This window comes from Halichoerus grypus, chromosome 1, assembly GCF_964656455.1.
Source record: "Halichoerus grypus chromosome 1, mHalGry1.hap1.1, whole genome shotgun sequence".
NCBI classification, from domain to species: domain Eukaryota; kingdom Metazoa; phylum Chordata; class Mammalia; order Carnivora; family Phocidae; genus Halichoerus; species Halichoerus grypus.
Window position 1 is genome coordinate 43,493,722 of NC_135712.1, and position 20,859 is coordinate 43,514,580.

The following is a 20,859-nucleotide window of genomic DNA, read 5'->3' on the forward strand; positions in this document are numbered from 1 at the left end:
TGTCTTCCAAAGTGTCAGTACCATTTTACATTTCCACACTTCAAATTTTTTCTTAATCTGTGGGTTCTTTTCTAGAAATTTTATAGTTTTGAGATGAGGTAGAAGATGATCTGGGAGAAGAAGCTATTGGAAGCAGCAACTAATAGGAACAAGTAAGACTAAGTCTTTTTTAATTGGTAGATTTGACAATAAATGCAGATTTTTAATCACGTATTAAGCTAGTTTAAAAAGAAATATATGAAAACTGTGAACACAATTAAATAGGCTGTAATTAGAGTATTTGGACAAAGGTAACAAGGGCTTACAAAGTGACCTAAAATTAAGAATTAATTTCAAGAAAACCTCTCTTAACAAAAAGATAAATCTTCTGATCTTAAAGAACAACAACATATTTTCATGAACTAGATACATCTTATTAGGATAAAAAGAATGATTTTTCTTTGGTTAGAATGGTAATTTTCTTCTCCGGACTCATTTTATCATAATATGTTATAGAGGAATTTCCAAATGAAATCTAATTGAGAACTTTTACATGGTACTCAGTTTCTTAATCATAATGAAAACACAAACATTAATCCATTTAATGAAATCCATCTTAGGTAGAGAAAAAGTAATTTTTTTTTAAAGATTTTATTTATTTATTTGACAGAGAGAGAAACAGCAAGAGAGGGAACACAAGCAGGGGGAGTGGGAGAGGGAGAAGCAGGCTTCCCGCGGAGCAGGGAGCCTGATGCGGGGCTCGATCCCAGGACCCTGGGACCATGACCTGAGCCGAAGGCAGACGCTTAAGGATTGAGCCACCCAGGTGCCCCAAGAAAAAGTAATTTTTAAATATTTGACTTTCATACCACTCTAAATAGTGCCAAGTTGATACACCTAGTGACATTAAAGACACTAGACACACACACACACAAACACATACATATACACATTAGTTTAAATTACTACTTCAAACTTATATAAACAAAGGTTTATGAATAATTGGATGAAGTCATCCAGAGTGTCATAAATATAAAGAACCAATATGGGGTTAGTCTCACTGGGAAAATGACCAAGCCTTCCCACAATGTATTTCTTGTTGTGACAGTGAGAGGTGAGCAGGGGAATGCTGCAGAGACACCTTTTAGGTGCCTATGTGATTACATCATGGTTAAGAAAATAAGTTTCATAAGAAAATACTACTGAAAGTTATTTCAAAAAGGTACAAGTCCATTGTGAAGATTTTTTAAATAAAGAAATTAAAGATTGTTTGGCTAGAAGATAAAAAACTCTTCACACATGTTCTTTGGTAGTTAAACAGCATACAAGACAAAGCTCCTCCTTTCCAAGAGGATTGAAAACAACCAGTCTAATTACAGGATGTTTTTAAAAATAATACAGAAGCATTTTTTTATTTGTCAACTTAATTGCATGCCATACAACATGATTATAATACTGTTCTGTACAAGTAAAAAAGGACCAATATAGGTATAAATACATTTGCACTTGATCATGTATGAAATCCAGATGGATCCAAGTAGATCGTATATGTAACTAGATTTCCTAATCCACAAGAACGTCTTCTTCATAGAGTTGGCTACCAAATTATAAAAGTTTTTATTTAACATCCTTACCCTAATTTTCTTAATAGCTTGAGTTTCTCTTTGATTCATTTTTTTTTAAGATCTATTTATTAAAGACAGAGAGAGAGAAAGAAGGCACGCGGGTGCTCACACAAGTAGGGGGAGGGGCAGTGGGATAGAATCTTCCAGTGGACTCCCCAGAGCTCAGTCCCACACCCCATGAGATCACAACCTGAGCTAAAACCAAGAGTCAGACGCTAACCCGACTGAGCCATTCGGGCGCCCCAGTTTCTCTTTGATTCAAACATTATTCTGAAATGTATTTTTATTTCTAAATGTTTATTTTAATAACTTTGTTATTAGGTTACTTTTATTGCATGTTGGTGAGGAAATATGATTACCATTATTTCGAAGAGTGTCAGTTTAATAACATAACAGAATCCAGGCAAGAAACAGATGGCACATTCAAATAAGATAAATTTAATATAACTTAGTAAATAAATTAGTTATTAAGGCCAAGGCAGGATTTAGGAAATGCAACAAGGAATGGCACAATCCCCCAGGATTGTAACATCCTGGAGTCATTATCACTCCTAAGATTAAAAGGTGATGAGAAGGGAAAAGTTACCTGAACCTGAAAAAAGTAGTTATACAGACAAATATCATGCTAAAGAGTAAGTGTTCCCCAATTTCTCTTGACTGTATATGATATTATCATATATTTTCAAGTATTCACTTTCTCTGTCATTTTACTAATTTTGTAGTGACTGGATATCATGTATAGGAATCAATTTGGCATCTTAAACAGTCAAGTCAGAAAAATATATTTCAAAGGAAAAAATTTATCTAGAAATAATTATCAGTGGCATTGTAAATTATTTATCATGATAATTACTATATTTATGGAGAAAATAAATGAACCAAAGAACAGCAGATGTTCCTATAGAAAGATTTTTTTGTTCCTCAAATATGGGGATATTATGAATTGATGAAATAATAAATGGATTTTACTTCCTACTAATACTTACAAATAAAGTAGGCAAATGCTAACAGATATTTTTACTGAAGTGGTAAGGGGTAGTTATTTTTACTGAAGTGGTAAGGGGAAAGTTATGACTATTGAATTTAACAACAAAAATGTTTTTTACAGATCATAATTTAACATTCTTTATATAGTATGTGGATACAGAAATACTACCCACATTACCAGTATAATCGTATTTATTTCTACAAGTAGAATAAATTATGTTTCCTCCATGTCCCCATATGATTGATACAAGTTGTAATGCAAAAGCAAGAAGGATTGTTATAATGAAAATGAAAAAAGTTAATATGGGCAGGCTGAAAAATTATCTCAGGTTTCAAGACTCTAAATTAAAACTTTTTTAAACATTTAAAATCTACTTGAGTGACTTAGTTAATGAGCAATCATTTTATTCCACAAAATGCATTGGTTGTTTACATTGGATAAAGCACTGATGGGGATTTAGGGATATCATATAAGTAAAATAAAATGTTCACAACACTCTAATAAAGAGAAAAATAATAAACAATAAACCGGAGCAACTATTCTGTTAAAAAGTGATAATTACAGTAAAAATTCAGGAATATGAGAAAGACATCACTGAATATAAGGGAATAAGTTAGATACATATCACACTCAAGTGAGTCCACTCTAAAGTGGTGACATTTATGGAGAGATCTAAGGGGTGAGAAGGCATTCTGAGAAATAAACAGGGAGAAGTAAAGAGCCAAAACCCTGGGAAATAGTTCACCAAGTATAATGCAAATGAGCCGAGGCAAGAATAAGCTTCCTGTTTTTCAGATGCAACAAGACAACACTTATAGATAGGGTTTTAGGAATTAAAATACTAATAGGAAATTAGTGCAGATAATTAACCAGAGCCAAGATTTTATCAATATTTATAAACCATGGTAAGGACTTTTTATATTATTCTCATTGTAATGGGATTTTAATTAGAGAAATGACTGCTCAGATTTTATTTTTTGAAAGATAACTCTGCTTGATGTAGGAAAAATGCACCATAACAGAGTGAAAATGGTAACAGAGAAATACAGTCAAATCTTCCAGAACATTAATGTCTTAAGTTGGATTCAGTAGGTTCAGAGCCTAAAATGGAAATTGTTTGTTTGGGATTTATTGAGGGAGTACTCTCAGGAGAAGTAATTGATTTCAGAAGTAGGGAATCAGAATAAAGAAAAGAACTTCTTAAGAATGTGGTTTCAGGTGAAATTCAGCTATATTATTACCTCACAGGGAGCTCCTGAGTCTTTCCCATCTTGAGATAAGGAAATGGGTGTTTGTAGCTCACCAAATAGGCAGTCAGTGCACCAGTAAATCATTGAACACAGACCTTTAGGAGGATGACTTTCAGGCACGTCCAGAAAAGGTAACCTCCAGGGACTATCTGGAGAGTTTCAAAGAGAGCCATTAGTCTAACCACCCACAGTAGAGTATGGCTATAATGAAAGAATTGGTAAATAAAAGGTCAACAAAACAAATTTTGAAGGGGAAAAAAAAGAGTATTAAAAAACAATAAAATAAATGGTCCTATAACGGTCCATCATAAGCATTATATTTGTGGAGAAAATAATTGAACTAAAGAAAAACAGAAGTAGACATTTCTGTAGAAATATTTGTTGTCCTTTGGGACAACAGAGTAGGTTCAATGGAGGGACCACTTTATTTTTATCACATTGGTATTATTAGATAATAATTAAGTACATATTTATGAATCAGTAACAGTTTTCTATTAGAACAAATAGCCTTACTATAAGATGTTAATGGAAATACCACTATTGAATCATAAAGCATGCTTGCAATGGCACCTAGAAACAAATGATCCCTGAAAAAGAATTGCCAAATGGTCATGCTAACCATCAATTCTTCCATTGTATTAAATTAAATCTGCCATTCTAATAAATTAGATCACAAACAAAACTATTTATCTATACTATATAAGCTTAGGAACATGTCTCCATAGAATCATAATTTAATATGCTCACAGATATTATCAGAAGTTATAAAAAAACTTCAGTGGAATATTTATGAATCTTTTATAAACCTGTGATTAAACACGTAGTCCATTATATTGTTTAAAAACTTTTAAATAAAATTAACACAGTATATTTCTCTTTGAGTTCACTATCAAATATAAAAATGTTTGTCTATCCTGAAAAATAAATATGTTCATTAAAATTGATAATAGCATCTGTATAATCTATTAATTTTCCTTCCCCATGGTTGTTAAGAAACCCAGAGAAAATGAATAAAGCAAAATATGCTTAATCTTGGTTTCTAATGCAAATTATCCTTTTTTATTCACCTCGTACATGATTCTTGAGTTTTTAAATATTATATTAACAATCAGCTTTTATATGCATTTTATTGTGAATTTACCACCATCTTTTTGACTGAGATTATAGTAGGCATTATAAATAATGCTCGGTAAGCTGCATTAGAGCATTTCATTGTGGAATCTACAAATTGTAAGGACACAATGACAGTAAAACCTAAATTTCTATAAATATCTGGTTTTAAATAAAGTCAAAATGAGTGTTCATAATTCATTAAGCAAATGCAATGATTAGTTTCTAATTCTCAGAGGTCAATGTGTACTATGTGATATAGCTACAGTATAATTCAGAATCATAATAGCTGTTCTTGTCATAATTCATTGTTACAAAGAAATGTATTTATTCAAGAAAATGTATTTGCTTAAATATGTCATTTTCAATATAAAATGTTATAATTTGGTCAGTATAAATTAGGCCATGTTTGGCTCTCATGTTTAAAAATATGATTGCACTGGGCATTTATGACTTCCAATTATTGAAATATTGAAATTAAAGAAGTAAGTGTAAATTTATGAGAATAAGTCAGAACCACAACATTTGTTGTGGATTTCAGCTGTCATTTAGTAGCCATGATTTTTAAATTTTTGTCAGCTTTTTAGGGGCCAGTATTCTCATATGCAATAACTTGAGAAATGTGGAATGAAATTAGCACTAGACATTTATGGTACATTGAATTTATTCTTTTTTTTACTTACTATTTATGTTTATGTCTTTCTTACATAATAACACCATTTCAAACGATGAAAGAATAACTTCTCTTAAATGTCTATTCCAGTGCTTATTACAGTGCACGAACTATTGTAAAACAAACCAAATATCTTTTAATTGCAACTATTGTCCTGAAAAAAAAAATTAATAGTCTTTTTTTTCTTTAATATTTAACTATTTTCTTCATTTGTAAAATAAAGACTTTAATAGACTAGAGTTCTGCTTCAATCACAGCCAATGGGTATGCAACTCTATGGTCTATTTACACATGGATGTTGGGGGCAGTAAAGAGGGGAGCAAACCATGAGTGTGGAACGATGAAAGGGGTTACCAGACAACCAAATTATAATGTCAAAGTGATTAATGTAATAAATTTGGTTTCAATTTGTCTGTTACTGATTTCTAAGAAATCTGATTTTATGGACAGTTGCATGGTGGTAAAAGACCCAAACAAACAATGACAACCTACACGGTGAGGCAAGTAGTCAAATCATATTTCCAGTAATCAATCTGAGTTAAAATCAGATCCCTGTCAGATTTGATCATCAAATCTCTTGTAGATCTTGAGCACTAGGGCAGGGTCTGTCCTGAATTTCTTTTCCTCCAGAGAATGGGATGGCTTCTTCCAGAGCCAGTGTCCTGCACAGCAGAGCCAAGGTTTATGGGGAAAAAAAAGAAAAGGTAACTTGGGCAGAAGAAAAATTATCCTTTATTGAAAAACTTCGTTGTTCAGTGTATATTTTTCAGAGTCATCTGGTTCTATAGAAGCTCTGCACTTTTCATTCCCTTTGGGTTTTATATTTTTATAAGATCTGTGGTTTTTTCCTTTTCCAGGAAATTTATCTTTTAATAGTCTGGAAATCCCACCAAGATGACCAGTAAATTGATCTGACTAACCACAATAAACTGTATCTTCACAGAGGTGCAATTCAGGGGCTGTTAGAATCAAGTAACATCTTTTCCAGCCTCTGTCCAAAGGAGAAATAATATTTTGATGATTTTGTTTTTCTCTATTATTTTTGTATTTTGGTGTTTTTATACTTTTTGGTTCATTTACAACTGATACTTTATTTGGCATTAGTGGCAGCAATGATTGAAGATTTGGTATTATGATCTGACCACATGTTGAGCTCTGTTTGTTGTAGACATCTATTTTCTGTTGGGTGAGAAACCACAGAGAATCTGGTGTGTTAGCCTTCTTTATCTGCTTATATATTTTTCTGTTTTAAGCTTAAATCGCTTAAGGATTTCATTTCACCAGGAATGAAAACAGCTATTTGATAACTGGATGTGTGATTTTTTTTTTTAATGTTTCTGTGTTTACCATTGACACACAGCTTAAGTTGTAGAATTGAAGTTATAAATTATGTGCCTGTATGTTTATGTGTCAGGAATTCAGAAATATCTTTCTTATTGTGTGAGTATGTCATCTTTATGTTTCTGGAAAGTATTAATAAATTATATTGTAAATTATCTCAAATTATAAGTTCTATTCCCATTTTTGAGACAAATATATATATATATATGTATATATATACACACACACACACACACATATATATATATATTTGGAGAGAGAGAGAGAGAAATTTCCAGGAATTAAGGACATTGAATGTCTAATACTTTATGTGTGCTATACTTAAATATATAATACATATGCAGATGTGTATATATATTTATAGAAACTAAATCAGTTTTAGACAACACTTTTAATTCTTAGAAAAATAAGTTAAAAGATAAACAGGATACCAGTCTTTCATTTACTTTTCATATTCTTTTATACATGTATATTATTCAATGTCTGTTTATTGTGTTTCTATCATGTGCTATGAGCTGTCCAGGGTAGATGGGATTAAAGAGAACCAGAGGGATAAACTCAAGCCTGGACCTTAGAGAGCACTTAGAGAGAACTTTAGAGTGCTCAACAGAAATGTGATCAGGGCAATAGATAACATGGAAAAAAAAAAAAACCAAGGGCTATAAAGCAATCAGAAGAAAGGGAATCAGGCCAATAGCAAAAAATTTCTTTGCATGATTTGTAGAAACACAGCTATTTTGAGATACTTTTATTGGCCTCCAAAAAATGGATGATAGATATTGGCTCACACATATCTATCTATATACCATCTGATACAGTAGCAATTAGCCACAGGTGGCTATTTAAATCTAAATTAAAATGAATTAAAATAAACTGAAAACTCAATTTTTCTGTTGCACTAGGCACATTTCAAGTGTTCACAGCACATGCAGAGACAGACATTTTTCCATCATCAAAGAAATTTCTTTTTGACGGTGCTCATTATGTGAGGACAGTTTGTTCTCATTTAATATGTGTAGCTAGGAACATTTTTTATGTTTTGTTTCTTTTGTTTAACTAACTCCCTTTAATTTTTTTTTTTTTAATTTGTTTGCTTTTCAGGGGGAAAATTAAAGGAAGATAGACATTTGAGAAATTTATCTATTATTGTTTCGTACATAGTGTGTTTACATTGTTATTAATTTCCCTTCTTGTTACCCTGGGCTTTAAAGAATAAATTAAGATAAAAGAGTGGTTATGTAATCTGAAAAATCTTCAAGGTTTAGTTTGAAGGAAGGAACAATGGAAAGACTTTGCAATATTCTAATTTTCTCATCTGTAAATATGCCATCAGCACTTGTAGATGCCATCTATTCATTTGAAGATATTGACAAGTTATATGGAACAGTAGACAGTCTTGACAAATTATAGAGCTTTTGGGGAGAACCCCTAATAAACAACTTATAGGAGTTCATATATTACCATCTATTGTATTTCTTTTGTCATGGATCATCCATTTACTGCATTCTCACAGATTTCTAATTTTGTGGATAGAGCATATTTTCTATTTATCTTATAAATGAACTCAGTATTCATGAATTTATGTTATTTGCACTCTCCATACCATGTGCCTTGAGGGTACTGCAGAAGATTAATTCTACTAAGACCTTAATTTACACTTTTCTCAAATACTTTTAAAAAAATATGATGTTTTCCCTTTTAAGAAACCATGATATCTTAAAATGAGATAACTTTTTTGTGTTGGCTAATAAAAATTGACTGATAGGAACCAATTTTATTTAGGGCATAATTTCAAAACCCTTTAAGTAACTGCTAAAAAATGTTCTGTGTCTGTTGAATAAAGTTTGTTTGTGTAATTTGACAGTGCTGTAATAATACATGACAAACAAATGACTAAATAAAGGTCCCATTATTCATGTGAAACTGATAAAATATTATTAAATCTTCATGTAGTTATTTAATGTTTATCACCAATTTGGAAAAATTCATATACTGGGAAAGTTTTCACTTAATGGAACTTAAAGGTGAAGTGTTTACTGCATATAAGCTTTCTTTCTGTCTTTTCATAAATAATAACGAGTTCTGGAGGAGAAGAAATAACTTAAGGGAAAGAAAAAGAAATACTAAGAGCAAATTATTTTTTATGTTATAGAAAACAAAATCACTTGCCTTCACTAAGAATAGTGGTTTTCAAAATTTAAAGCCCTGGAATTCTTTCTTCAAATGAAGTCTTACCACAAACTTCAGCAAGTAAAAATATATTGAAGAGGTTGGAGTGGGAAGCTTAGGGCTCAGCACCCTTAGCCTCAGTGGTTTCCAAGTGGGCCCCGAAGGGCATTCTATGATATACAATTTGCAAAACCTCTGCTGTGAAATACTCTTTGTGTCATACTTCTTTGCTTTCTTTACAAATAGGCAAAAATCCTGTTTGTTTTTTAGGTTTTTGGTCTTTTTCTAATCACTACAGGAAAACACATAGGGGATAAAAATAAAAAGTATGAGAAATTTATAAAAACAAAGAATCCTTCCCAAAGTCTCAGTTTTGCTCCATTTGCTTAAATGCCTGACTCTATTACAAGATTTTACAGTCTCCTGGGACTTCTGTCTGATTTTTTTTTTTCCTGAGGTGTAATTCAATAAACCATCCCCTTCCCTCTGAGTCATCTTTTCTTGAAACTATGAAGCACCTACCACCAAAGTAACTTCTCTTCCTATGATGTAGTTTAATTTAGTTCTGCAGATATTTTTCAGGCTAGAAACAGCTGGTTACTTAAGGAACAAAGATTATTCATCCATTGACTTTGACAGTCCTCAAGGAGGTTAGAGTGAAGTGTGGAGAAGCAGACATATGGAAGGAAAACATCAAAACAGCTTGGTAAGTGGTAAAATAGTGTGTACACACATGAATAAAGGTGTTTAAAAGGAAGAGCACATTTTTTTTCAACATAACAGTGTTTTATTAGTTTCAGGTATACAATATAGTGATTCAAGACTTCCATACATCACCCTGTGCATCACAAGTGCACTCCTTAATCCCCATCACCCATTCAACCCATTCCCCCCACACCCTTCCCCAAGGAAGAGCACATTTTAAAGCTAATCATTTGCATAACTGAAGTCTGTTCTAAGGCTTTTAGAACATTCTACTCTGAGCTCTACATAGACAGTTTAAACACTGAATTAAAAATGTCTGTTCCTGTTGACCGGTGTTATTATATATTATATTTTATATTAATTATATTATATTAATTATATTATATTATATTATTATATCATATTATATAACTCTTAATTCAAATTGTCATATTTTGAATCAGAACCAGCCAAAGAAGACCCTTAGAGTCTGCATTTATTTTAAAATTGTTCATTGTAAAAGTATTGTTTAAATGATTTAACTAGTTTTCTGTAATTAGATGTATTAAGTACATTGTATTTTAGTGAAGAAGCATTACTGAACACCTTGAGTGCACAGTTCACCTCAAATATTGTTTTTTATAGAAACCTTAATATAAAATTTTATAAATGGAGATAATTATGTCCACTAAAATAATTATTCATTTTGTATTAATTACATTAACAAGGAATGTAAATAAGTTAAATATACCCAAATTCAATCACATTATATTTGTATGAGTAACAGATTCACTCATGTTTAAAAGACATTTACATTGCTTTTAATTATGAATATATCTTTTCCTAAGCCACGCAAGATTCCTAGATATTCCTAGATTAAAACAACTTGTCAAATTAAAAGACTTACTTCCTTTTTTGATATGTGATATAAATAATTTAAATTTAATGTTTCTGTAATTTCTTCTTAAAGATTTCAAAGTGGCTAGATTATAAATTAAATTTGTTACATGGGAGGAAATGCACATACTAAAAATTTAAGTTTTACTAATTCTTTTGTATATATTTACAGCAACAACAACAATAACAAAACACATACAGGAGCCCTAGAGTTAGAAAAGTGAGAACTAGAATTTAAAGGCCCAGCTTATAAAAATGATTTAGAATCATCTATGTATGTTGCAAAGCATCTACTTGTGACTATAAAATGCCTTTGCATATAAGCAAAATATCATTTGAAATAATAATGGCTTAAACACCATGTGCTTCTCATCATACTATTGTTCTAAAGACCAAATTGCTACTTTGAATGGAAATTTTTAGATAAATATCAATAATGATTTTTTAAATGAGAAATAGGTTTAACCTAGTGAAGTACCCAATAAAATATGGTTGAATCAGCCTGATGGGTTGAAATGAAAATAAAGTGTATTCATTGACTGAGTCCTTGATTTCGTGAAACTTATGTTCAAACAGGAAAGAGACTCCAAACAAGATTAAATATAAAGCCAGGTAGTATGGTAGAGATGATTAACTTCCATTAACAATTTGTGTTCCAACTCCCCAAATTAAGGAATTGGTGGGAGGAAACTGCCTTGAAAAGAGAAAAATATTCTCTTTGCACACACAGAACCTTGTGATATGTTCTCTCCAAAGAAATTAAGCAGAAAATATGTGTACCATTTCTTAACTAGTATTTTAAAGAGGCCAGTGGGGCTGTTGCTCAAGTTTTTGTCTTCCTGGTTTTAGATTCCTTACCTTATAACCTTACATTTGATAAGTGCTGGTTGAAATTTCTTTCTTTAGTTTTGATTAACTGATATCAGATCCATTTTGTAATTCTACTCTGGCTTGTTTATTCTTTTTTTATCTGACTTTGAATGTAGATTTTTTTCTAATTTCACTTTATCATGCAACTTCGAAAAAGGATTATTACTTTGTTTCTTTGTCTGCTCTATTGAAGGTTATGTCTTCCTCCCTGGCTGAGAGGATGTTCCAGTCAAATGCTTCTCTGTCTGTATATGTTTTCACTTCTGTTAGAAATGTCCTTTCTCCTTTTTACTCTTGCCCTTTTTATTTAAAAAAAAAAAAAAATCCCCACTAAGCCTTCAAGATTCAGCTTAATCATGATTTCCTTTGAGAACCTTCTGGGACTCTTTTAAAAAGGTTTTTCTGTTCTGGCTTTGAACCATCATTTGTTTCTAATATAAAACTTTACAATAGAATTTAACCACAAAACCGTAATTGAATATTTTAGTTTACTTTTGCAAGTAGATTTAAATTTTTAAGTGAAAAAACTTATATCTAGATATAATATATATGTTATATCTAGACTAATACATATAATATATATTACATAATATATATTATATCTGGATATTTTCAGCCTCAAGAATAGTGTCTAGAAAGTAGTAAGCCCTCAAAAACTTATGGAATGCCTGGGGCGCCTGGGTGGCTCAGTCGTTGAGCGTCTGCCTTCGGCTCAGGTCATGATCCCAGGGTCCTGGGATCGAGCCCCACATCGGGCTTCATGCTCCACAGGAAGCCTGCTTCTCCCTATCTCACTCCCACTGCTTGTGTTCCCTCTCTCACTGTGTCTGTCTCTGTCAAATAAATAAATAAAATCTTTAAAAAAAAAATAATAAAAAAAACTTATGGAATGCCTAAGTTCAGAGGTACTAGGTCATTTCCTCTGAAGTTCACCCAATGAAGATGGTCAATTGTTTTTTTTTTAATTTTTTATTGTTATGTTAATCCCCATACATTACATCATTAGTTTTAGATGTAGTGTTCCATGATTCATTGTTTGTGCATAACACCCAGTGCTCCATGTGGTCAATTGTTTTTTACCATCACTCTACCAAGTATCCAGAGCTCCAGTGGGCTTGTATGAGGTTAATAGGTATGTGGGGAAATAGTGAATGGAAGGCCCAGTAGGTCTATTAGAAGGTCTGTATCTTTTTTTTTTTTTTTTTGGGGGGTCTGTATCTTTTATAGCTCCAAATAATATCCATCTACACCACCAGTAATGATGCTATCATTTTGATTCTATAATGCTAGGTAAAATATAGAAAGAGCAAATGAATTTCAAAGTCACTTCATTTATCTGTTGCTATTTTCTCTCTGCTCTTTCCTTCTAGCCAGGCCTCTTTCCATGTATTGGTGAATGAATGAATGAAGGATTGAAGGACAATGTACTCTGGGAGCTCCCACAAAGTTGGCTGTATAAGAAGAGATGGAGTAGAAAGATTGACAACCAATTCCTGAAATGACAAAAATTTTATTTAATTTACTTTTGGTTTTCTTCATTGTAAAAACACAGATAATCCTTAGGATATGAAGTGTTTGCAACTGTAATCGGATACCTAAATGATAACTAAAATGGAGAGAAAGGAACCCTCTTGCACTGTTGGTGGGAATGTAAACTGGTGCAGCCACTCTGGAAAACAGTATGGAGATTCCTCAGAAAGTTGAAAATAGCAATTTTCAGCAATTACACTGTGATTCAGCAATTACACTACTAGGTATAGGATACAAAAGGATACAAAATAATGATTCAAAGGGTCACATGCACTCTGATGTGTATAGCAGCATTATCAACAATAGTCAAATTATGGAAAGAGCCCAATGTCCATCAACTGATGAATGAATAAAGAAGTGGTACACACACAAACACACGCACACACACACACACAGGGATATTACTCAGCCATCAAAAAGAATGAAATCTTGCCATTTGCAATGATGTAGATGGAGCTAGAGTATATTATGTTAAGCAAAATAAGTCAGTCAGAGAAAGACAAATACCATATGATTTCACTCATATGTAAAATTTAGGAATCAAAACAAACGAGTAAAAGAAAAAAGAGAGAGAGAGAGACAAACCAGAAACAGCCTCTTAACTATTGAGAACAAACTGATGGTTACCAGAGGGGACATGGGTGGGGCGATGGGTTAAGTAGGTAATTGGGATTAAGGAGTGCACTTGTTGTGATGATCAATGAGTGTTGTATGGAAGTGTTGAATCACTATATTGTACTTCTGAAACTAACATTACACTGTATGTTAACTAACTGGAATTTAAATAAAAACTTAAAAAAAAAAAAATCTTGGAAGAGAATAAGAGTAAATTAAAATATAAATCTTGGCCAAAACACAAAACACAGTGAAAATTAGTAGATTTGTGAGACAATATTTATGACACATATAGATATATGTAGATGGTAGATGCTAGATAGGTATATACAGAAGTATACATATATAGATAGAAACCTCTCAGAAAAAAGGGTTGGTTACAAAATAAATAATTAATTTCCACAAATTAATTACAATCCAAGTACAAAAAAGAACAAAAGATATAAACAAGCAAGTTATAGAGAAAACAGCCAAGAAAAGTTTGAAAACAGGTAAAACCTAAGTAATAGTCAAAGAGAAATGCATTGAAGTAATAGTGAGATAGCATTTCATATCCACCACTCTAAACAAAAATAGAAAAGTTCACCAATATAAAATTTCAGAATGGATGTAGAGCAACATTGTTCATAGAAGTGAAAGTAAAATAGAGTAAAAACACTTTGGGAAGCCACTTAATAATATTTAATAATGTGAAGCTTAAAATCTATTCTATAACCCAGCAAATATACTGTTAGATATATACCCTAGAGAAACCCTGCCATGTGAATGTATGTGTTGACAAATAGTTGAAAGTGTAATCCAGAAAATAATAAACTAGAATTATATGTAACATAAAAAAATGTCTTAAAATACAGTGATGTTGTATAAAAATATCAAGGGGCAAAATTCATACATATCAGATTTCCATTTACATAAGGTTTATAAACATGCAAAATAATGCCAAATATTTTTATGTTGTATAGTTTAAAGTTATGCAAACAGAATGGGAGTCATAGACACCAAATGTAGAGTAACAGTCATCTCTAAAATAATGCGAGGGAATGGGATCAATTATGTGTAAACAAAGGAAACTTCAGCTCTATCTGTAATATTTTGGTTATTAAACTCTATGTGGGTACAAGTATTTGTTATACTGGTACCTATGGTTCTTTGTTTGCATGAAATGTTGAATTAAAAAATAACAGAACACTGAGTCAGAAGCTCATATACACGAAGTGAGTTGAATTAGGGGATCTGAGAAGACAGTGAGAGCTTTGAAAAAGCCACTTTAGGGAAAAGCATGAAGAGTTAAAGGTGAGTGAAAGAAAATCCATATAACACATTGTTCCTTCTACGAAGTGGGTAGATATTCATAAAAGCAAGACCACTGCACTAGAGAAGTGGTCCTCTTCACCTTACCTGGCTTTCTCCCCTGTCCTTGTCTGTCCTCTCAATACAATCCTCTCTGCCCCCTGCACAGCTCACAGCTAGAGGTATCCCAGCAGGTACACACCCAGCCCCCAACCGGTGCTAAACAAAGGGACTACAGGAGAATTACCTGAGGCTGCGCTCTTCTGCAAACCATGAGTCGGTCAGTCCAGACAGTTAGGAGAGAGTGGGATATCCTTGATCCCTCATCTCATTAGGCAAAGACCAACTAAGGATTTGTTTTCTAAAAAAAGTGAAACTCGATTAAAATGAGGAATCAGAAGGTGGTGGCAAAATTAATGAAATGTGCTTTGACTTTTTTTAATTTAAAATTGCTCTATACATCTATTTTAATTTTAATTATATTAAAATGTCTAGACTATAAATAAATCAGGCCTACTGCTTAAAATTGTTAACTAGGTAATAGAGCCAAAACTAAGATATCACTGTCAACTAGCGGTAGATTATCTTGTCAGTTCTTAAAATTTGAATCTATCAAAAGTCAGACTTGCATTCTTGAAATAAAATATTTTTATTAATTATGGCATTATATTACCCAAATTCACAGGAAATGTTATTTTCAAAATTGACTTCTTTAAATTCATACAAAAAATAAAATAAATTCATATGAGAACAATTAATGCTATAAATTAATGGTAATTTCAAATAATCATTAAAAAATGATCACTTGCAAAACAACCAAAAAATAACATAACTAAAGTGATATCATCTTATATTTAGAATATATAGGCTTTCCAAATCAAACTCTTTCATTGTGTAAAGAACAATGCTCAACATCAGCTTTTCCCAGAATTCCACCTTATATCGCTGTGATTCTCACAGTCCTAATTTGTAAACTACATGTTGTATTCATTCCTATCACAAGGATTATGGTAAAAAGTGAATATGAATACACATGAAGCATTTGGAACAGTGCTGAGCCTAAAGTAAGCAATCGATAATTGCTAACTACTTGTAATTATTATTAATATACGTACTTTAGAATGCTTCTTGTTTTGTAAATAAGTTACCTTGAATGGAAATTATGCAAATAACACACATTAGACTTTTTTGTTTAATGTTTCCACAAAGTGAATTACTAAACACTTAACATTAAATATGAAGTCACTTCATGAGTGGAATTCTAGAATACAAAGAATATATATGAAAGATAAATGTTCTTTATTACTCCTTTAGATTCCTTTCCTAATATCCTTTGCTAAAGGTCTTTTGCTTTCAACTAATTAATGGCTGAGGTTGAGCTCAGATGTGAGAATTCTATGAAGTTAATTTTAGACTCTCTTGAGTCTTCTATCTGAAATTCATTACTATCTATCTGGTCAGGAAATTCTTTTGCTCTAGAGAAGAGTCTCATAGTTACCTGTTGCTAAAAATATTTAGTGTCTTAGGTTATCATCCTTTCTGTGGAAACTGTTGCCTTTTCTTTTGTAAAAGGGAATCTATTGTTAACACTTCTTTTAATTTTCACTGACTCTTTTGTCAAATTATAAATTATAAATGGAGACAGAGTTGCTAATCAAGCTGCCATCCTCCAAGGAGGCTAGCAACATATAATAATGCTAATTCTTTTCTGAAGCAAAATTTCAGAGAACACACTTAAAATGCAAAAAAGCTGTACTTATTTCCACATCCATCATCTATTTCCTACGTCATTTTTTTTTAAGGTAAGTGATTATGAATCATAATAAAACTGAGCAAGACCTAGCCAGTTAAAAGCATGTAAGTGTAATAAAATCGGCAATATCAAAACTGAATAACATGTGCTGTTTCAGGCATCCACGAGGGATCTTGAGGGTCCCTTTGCAGATAAGGGGGGACTACTGTAGCAACTTAAGAAAAAGATGCTAGTGGCTCTCCTGAAGAGTCAGTGTTAACTGAGGGCAGATTATGCCCCAGGGTTTGAAATTCCAAGATAAATTATCAAACAAACAAATCAAGATGGATAGTTAGAATAAGTTTTCAAATTAGAAAGTCAGAGCTCAGAAAATCAGTGGCAATAAAACAGAAAAGGCTGAAATTAGTTTTATTAAGCAATTTTCACAAACATCAGAAGTCAGAATTAGGGATCAAGAAGAGATTTTAGATTTACAGCCTGTAAAATTTTTATTCTCTACTCTTAGTGGAGTGCTTAGCAGGGTAAATGGCTCAATAGTTGATTTTTAAGTTAAACTAGAGAGACAGACCTTCAGATCTAAAAGGATAGTCCATCAGGCTGTTAAATGCCTGGTTAATGCCTTTGATGGAAACAATTCCACATCCAGCCTCTGAGCTGCACGCTCATTTTTGACGATCTAACCCACTCGTTATCCCAAAGAACACTGACTGTGGAGAATCAGCAGGGTATTGCTGGCACACCTGTTTTCTAGTCAAAGCACTCTTTCCAACAAAGAATGACAAATTGATAAAATTGAGTGGGATCAGGAATCAGCATAGATTATTAGGGTGTTGTAAGTAGTGCTGGTCTTGAAAGAGCAAACATACCAAAATCCACTTTGGGATACACTCATCTTTTCCGATAAAAACCACTAGATTGGTCCCTTTAAAGGAATGTAGAGCAAGATTTACTTTGCTTGGGGAAAAAAAAATCTGTCATGTCACTGTGTTAATATAAACTAAGAACTTCAGTATTATTTTATAAATGTCTTTTTAGTGTTGTGCCCAATTCTTTCATTCTGAGAGCTGAATTGGGAGAAGAGTATGCTCTTAATATTATAAGAGTGTGAACTGTTCCTCAGCTTTATGTAAATGTAGATGGTCTTGTGATACAAAGAGATGCTTTAGCTGCAAAATTATTTATATTCTCTTTTGAACAGTTGTTTCCAGTTGAAGACAAGATAGGACAAAGGGAACTACAGAGAGATAAAAGGGCATGTTCTTTATTTCATGGCAGAGGAAGGGACATTAAAAAAGAATTAAATGCCATCTCTGATGTTAATTTGGAATAACCCCAAATGTACTGATGTTGAAAGGCTTCCAAAGTAATTTGTTTCATGAGGAACAAAGAGTGACACTAAATTGAGATTCTGTCTAGTGTGGGATTGTTTGTATATGTGTGTGGAATTCCCTGACACCGAACATGTTTTCAATGTCAATCTTTCTGAGAGGAGGACATGTTGAGACAGGAAATTATGAAGAAATAATACTAAGGCTAGAAAGGAATTTTCAACATCTGCACTATTGAGATGGGGGGGGGCTGTTCTATGCATTGTAGGGTATTTAGTAGCATCCATGGCCTCTACCAACTAAGATACTAGTAGACCTTCCCCCACAGGTGTGACAGTCAAACATATCTCCACTCATTGTTAAAAGTTCCATGGGGAGCAAAACTGCAAGCCCATGGGGTAGAGAACCAGTGGGCAAGAGTAATCAAGAAACAGTTTTCTCTCTTTGGGCCATATGGCATTAGGGCAGGGATATGTTCACAGGCATCCTGTGTGGAAGAAACAGTAATATATATATATATATATAAACAGCTGTATGAGAAGTCATTAAATGAACAATGAGAATAGGTTTGGGTCTGTTAACTTGGAAAATATACACATAGGATGGCAGTTATGATTGTTACTCTATGCTGTACTACTCTGGGTTTTCCCTGATCCATTGCTGGTGGGGGTATAACATGGTATGACCATACGACTACACTATGACCCAGCAATTCTAATCCTAAATATTTATCAAGAAAAATGAAAATTGGTCCTTAAAAATGAAGTTTACAAAAAAGTCTAAGGGCGCCTGGGTGGCTCAGTCATTAGGCGTCTGCCTTCGGCTCGGGTCATGATCCCAGGGTACTGGGATCGAGCCCTGCATCGGGCTCCCTGCTCAGCGGGAAACCTGCTTCTCCCTCTCCCACTCCCCCTGCTTGTGTTCCTGCTGTTGCTATCTCTCTCTCTGTCAAATAAATAAATAAAATCTTAAAAAAAAAAAGTCTATAGCAGCTCCAATCATAAAAAACAAGAACTAGAAACATTCCAGGTGTGCATCTATAAAAGAATGGATAAATAGTGATATATTTATACGATAGTTTACTACTCAGCAATAAAAAAAGAGGATCTGCTGATATACACACAAAATGCATGAATATTAAAAGACACTGTATGAAAGAAGCTTTATGCAACAGAATACATAGTGTATGCTTTCATTCATGTGATATTCTGGAATAAGCAAAGCTAATAAATGGATGAAAAAAAATCAGAACAGTGGTTGCCTCAGGGGTGGGGATTGACGGGAAAAGAACAAGGAAGCTTTCTGGAATGATAGTAATGTTCTATATCTTAATGGGGGTCAAGGTTACACCTATCAAATAGTATTGTTAGGTCACTGTAAGTTCAAAATAAAAGAGGCATGAACAATTGATCTCTAATGACGACATGTACAGTGAAGTATTTTTGCAAGACACACTGTATTTTGAATTACGTTGTAAAACATCAAAAATAAATGAATTGATGGACGAAGAGATGAATATATGGAAAACTATGTGATAAAGCAAGTATGTTAGAATATAATAGCGAATTCTAGATGTGGAAGGCTGGTTCCTTGACTCTTAACTGGATGTCTTCAGGTGAATTCATAAATACTTTTGAGTTTCAGTTTCCTAAAGTATTAAATAGAACCATCTTTTAAGAAGAATTATTATGAACAATTGAGGTAAGATGTGTGTGTACTTTTAGCACACTACTGAGTGATCTATATGCTTTAATTGGATCTAAGTCTCATCTGAGTTCAGGAGGGTATACATATATCCTTGCTTCTTTGTTTCCTGGGTTTGGGCTGGAATGAAAATTACTTTATTGTGACTTTCTTGTATAAAGAGTTGAGGAACAACTGCAAATTTATTATTGATTTCTCCCTATACTAAAAAAAATACAGTAATCATTTGATAGTTATCCTTTTCCTCCTTTTAAATTTTTTTCTTAGTATTTCTAATCTCCTCTTGCCTTTCACCAATTGAAGTTCTTTCCCTTGCTTGTTTGCTCTACTGGCAAATCCCCTTCCTTAATTAATAATCACTGCAATTGTGCAGACCAGGGAAGCAGAGCATCTAAACAAGTTTGACTTCTCCATCAAAATAATTTTAGAAGATTTAAATATTGCTTTTAAAAAACTATCATTCAGGGGCTCCTGGGTGGTTCAGTGGGTTGAGTGTCTAACTCTTGGTTTCAGCTCAGGTCATGATCTCAAGGTCTTGAGATCGAGCCCCGTGTCGGGTTCTGTGCTCCGCACGGAGTCTGCTGGAGATTCTCTCTTTCCTTCTTCCTCCCCCTTCTCACTCTCTCTCTTTCAAATAAATAAATAAATAAATAAAATCTTTACAAATAAATAAATAAGTAAAAATAAAAAAATATTATCCAGGAGTAATTATATTTGCTCTTAGCATAGAAGAGACGGTGCCTTGTGGTATGTTAAAGAAAGCAGTGCCCAGTTATCAGAGGCTTGTTTTCTGTTCTAATTATAGGTCTCCAATGATGCCCAGAGCAGGGTCTGCTACAAAAAATGTGATGCATAAATATTCTTTGAATAATGAAAGTGAAAAAACTACTACAGTGAAAAAACTATCCAGTAACCTACAATCAACTCTGTGACTTAGAGACTTGTTCCAAGTGCCATCATTCCAGAGGATGCCCTCCTGTGTCCTCCTGTGTCCATCCAGTGATGGATTCAACAGAGCCAAGGTCAAGGGCAGGAGTAAAACACTAAGGGACA